General features: G+C 36.0%; 1 protein-coding gene and 1 long non-coding RNA gene across 2 annotated transcripts in view; one reads left to right on the forward strand and one right to left on the reverse strand.

Annotated features, from left to right (window-relative positions):
- SFXN5 (sideroflexin 5) overlaps positions 1 to 4,202 on the forward strand; it is a 141,214-nt gene that overhangs the window by 96,610 nt on the left and 40,402 nt on the right. The gene's annotated exons all lie outside the window — the stretch shown is intronic.
- LOC140327847 (uncharacterized) lies at positions 1,164 to 2,193 on the reverse strand. The gene is made up of 4 exons (XR_011920150.1): positions 2,100 to 2,193; positions 1,835 to 2,013; positions 1,542 to 1,733; positions 1,164 to 1,374 (listed from the first exon to the last, which is right to left on the reverse strand). It is a non-coding gene; the product is annotated as an uncharacterized lncRNA (long non-coding RNA).

A 4,202-nucleotide genomic window follows, 5' to 3' on the forward strand; every position in this document is an offset into this window, starting at 1 on the left:
GTTTGCTGGATCACCCAGGTTCACGGAAGAAAGTGTATCTTCTATAGTCTTTGAGAGCTTTAATAAATGGGGTCCATTGGTACAGTGGGAAATGAGTGCAGCTTCCACCGTGGTGAGAAAGTAGCAAATGGAAGTGCTTTTGTAGGAAGAACTAGAAAAGGATGACTTGGGGGTAATGGTTGGGATGGAGCAAGGTTAGCAAAGCCGTGGAAAGTTTGTTTTAAACTCATGAACATCATGTGCATCATACATAAAAACCTAATAGATCTGAATCCTTTTTTATTAAAATCTCATACAAGAATTAATATGGTAATGTTTTTTTTAATAGCAAGGAGGACCCCTGTACCTTTGTCAAAAAAAGGCTACAAACAACTGTAAAAGTGTTTTTACTTGAAACCGCTCCCAAGCACCTACCATTTACAACAGCAAATGCTACATTTTTGTGCTGACATAGCTCAATCATCCTCTGCTTTGGTAGATTTGTCAATTCAACCAGATCCAGCTAACTTTGCTCCTTACAGAAAAGTATAGTTTTTTTACCTAGAATTCATAGGAGTCACAATACTGTATATTTACTGCTGGTAAGGGCATTATAAAAAAGATTTACAGTGAAAGAAGCTATTTAAATAACTAGATTCTGAGAGGCCAATAAGCATACCCAGATTCAGTTTTTCAGTTTTTGAAGCATGAATTACCTTAACAATAGGCTACCAAAATTACACATTTCTTCTCCCTTTTTTTTTATTATTAGAAAAAGAAATGAGCTGAATGGTTGACATTTCTTTAAACATATAAAGTATTGGCACTGAAATACTTTTTTTATTTCTAGCCTTATTTCATATACTAGTCTGTGGGTAAAAAAAAAATATTACATTTCCATGTCTTAAGCTTTTTTATTTTCCGTGTTGTGAGTCTATTATTGTTGTTATTATTATTATTATTATTAATAAACATGATTTATATAGCGCCGACATATTATGCAGCAATGTACAATAAATAGGGGTTACAAAGAGCAGACAGATACAGACATTGGCACAGGAGGAGGAGAGGACCCTGTCCCAAAGAGCTTACAATCTAAGAGGTGATGAAGCTTTTTTTTTAGGAATATACCTGGATTAAATTAAATCTAAACACAGTCACTAAAATCTCATATCTCACTCGGCTTTAATATGTTATGGTCAGTTTAAAGTTTAATTACATTTTTTGTAAAATTCAGCTGCCATTGTTGATCCTAACGTAAGGGTCCTTGTTTTGGGATCCTTGTTCTGCTTTTTACACTGGCCACGCAGACTACTGGCTACATTGACTCACTTTATACAAGCATGATCCACTCTTGTCTCCATCAAGAAGCCAATTCTAAGCAATGATGTTTAGCTGAGATGAAGACAGAAAGTAACAAAGCTATGAAATTGAATAGGGACACAGATTGTTCTGTAAGTTATTGAAAATAAAACATAATTCCAGTTTGCACAAGTTAATATTATAGCAGATTTAAAAATGGTCCCTTAAGTGGTCATCTCTATATCAGGGATTGACATTACCATTATCTGTACTGCAGAACAGGTGGTGAGAAGCTTCATGATGATAGCAGCCTTAGCATCACTTTACATGTGAGCTAAGCTCAGGAACATGCCGATTTAAAGGGACCATGTGATTGCTTATATACAGACCCCTGTCTTCTGCATGTGTCTATAGAAATAGGAAATCTATTTGCCTTTATGATCCCATTTCACCTATCAAAGAAAAGAACGAAGAGGAATAAATTGTGTTTGCAAACTTGCTTAATTTGCTTGGCTGTATTGAAAGAGCTAAGGTAGTTTAAAAGCCTACTTACTCTTCATTTATTTTTCCTAATCAGAATCTAGCGGCAGAGGCTTGCACGTGCCCAGATAGCAATCAGTCACATTTGTTACATCTCATGTCACCACATATGTAGAGAACCGCACAATGGCATATCCAGGCGGCTGGCACACAACCCAGCGTCAGCTGCTCTCAAACACTTTTGTTTTCTACCTGCGAGGAAAGAAAAATGAACCTGAGATCCTTCATTAGGCGCTGCAATCTGGCCCGAGCTTTGAGAGCTGTGCCGTCTCTTGTACCTGTCACCTCGGCGACGCTGACACACTTTCACGCTCGTCTTGATCGATCGTGCTACATCCTGCGTAGGTGTTCCGACACTTCCTCAGCTCTGGGTCCTGGTGATGTTCTGCCAGACAAAGCCAAGACTGGCTCAGCCCTCCTGTTCTATCGGGTAATCGCAGCCCTAAGGGCCTCATTTGAATGTTCGCTCTCTCAAGTCATTAAGTGACTCAATCTCACATCCATTTTTTTTTTTTTTTAGTAGGCTGACAACATTTAGCATGCTGTACCTGTAGGGAAGTTTTGTTGTCCCTTTAGGTTAACAGTTCGAAAGATTTCAGAAAGGATCAAAGAAACAAATTTTTGTTCTTGGTTTGCATTTATCAAACAAATATACCCAATTATTTTCAATGTTACATTTACAATAAGAAGCCAAACAGGAGATTTTTCTTTGGTTGTAATTTACATACACTTTAAGCAAACAAGAAAAAATTAGTTGTTTTTACAAAGTTTTGTTGTTTTGACTACTTCAAAAAATCGCTCACATTGATAAGTGAACCGTCTAAACTCTGTTTAAACTCCCATTGTGTCTAGTTGGTGAATCTTCTTTGATTGTGAAATATATCTCTGGTGAGATTAGGTCCCCTCATCTTATTTACAGTTGTCTCCCAGATAACATTGCACCCAAGACTTTGGGCAAATGCAGTGTTTTTCACTTAAGTACACTCCCCATCAACTACAATTTCATTTATTTAACTCCAAAGCATTGAAGAGAGAAAATACTTTGCTTTCAATAGGCACTCTTCACAATAATGTGTTGCTCTGCAGTGTCGAATTGATGGAACTTCCTTAATACAGTGATTCCGAACCAGAGTTTAATGAAATTCTAGGGTTCCTCCAGAAGTTGCTAGGGGGGACTTGAGCAATTTGTGACACTCAGGCCAGAATGTGACACCAATATGTGACACCAATGATCTTTTTCGCTATCTGTAAGGATGACTTTCTTCCCCCTGGCTAGCAAACCAATATACTGTCAGCTGTGGATATAGTAATTATGGAAGAGGTTTCCTTAAGACTTAAACCTATTTCAAGTGTTCCCCCTTGTTAAAAAGGTCTGGAAATGCTCACTTAATACAACACTTGAGCATGCATTTCTACTGTGAACCCAACCAACACATGTAGTAAAGGTGTGGTGACTGGCCAAATAAATAATACTACTCACTTGTCTGCTCCCAATAGTAAGTAAGGTAAATAAAACATATCTCCTGTGCATTAGGTTTCATATTTCTTCCCCATCACAAAAGTCATTTAAAGGTTATAACCTACCAGCTTCAAATTTGTATGATATGGACTAAATGCCATGTTCTTTATTTTTCTTTTTGTGACATCTTTGCTTAAGATCCAAGGCCCAAATTTTCATCTGAATAATATGAGATGTTAACCTTATTCTTCATCTCATCATTGAGAAATACATATTGTTATTTGTTTCCTCTGTACAGTATGTATACCTTTTTTTTAACTTCTTTTTAATAGTATAAGACATAGACTAGTATGTGGACCTTTTACTAATCTCTTTTGGGTAATATAAGATGTTGATGCTGTTCCTTATCTGTTATAGTATTTTATGTAGACATTCCTAATATCTTATATAAATATATAAAGATATAAAGTGTATTCTTCTGCTCTTATAAATAGAATGACATCTAGTCTTTGTTCTTCATCTCTTCTGAGAAGTATAATTTGTTGAACTTGTTCTCCATCTTTTATAAATAGAATGACACATTGATCTTGTTCTTCATCTCTTCTCAAAAAGTTAAAGATTGAGACCTTTAAAATCAGTTTTCGATAATATGCATTGTAGACCCCTTCTAATCTCTTTTAGATCAAATTAAATGTTAACTTTGTTTCATATTTATCTTCCTTTGCCTTCATTGCAGACCTTGTGTTTCTTCCCATCCACTTAATGTTGGAGGTAGACCCCAATCCTCATTTTATTTTAATGGTATTAATATATATTGTGTTTCTCATTTCTTCTGAATAATATGAACAGTAAGATGTTGCTTCTCTGTTATAAGGATGATAATAAGGATTGATGTGGACTACATTAGGAAGAGTCCCACCTA

Source organism: Pyxicephalus adspersus, chromosome 3 (assembly GCF_032062135.1).
Source record: "Pyxicephalus adspersus chromosome 3, UCB_Pads_2.0, whole genome shotgun sequence".
NCBI classification, from domain to species: Eukaryota; Metazoa; Chordata; class Amphibia; order Anura; family Pyxicephalidae; genus Pyxicephalus; species Pyxicephalus adspersus.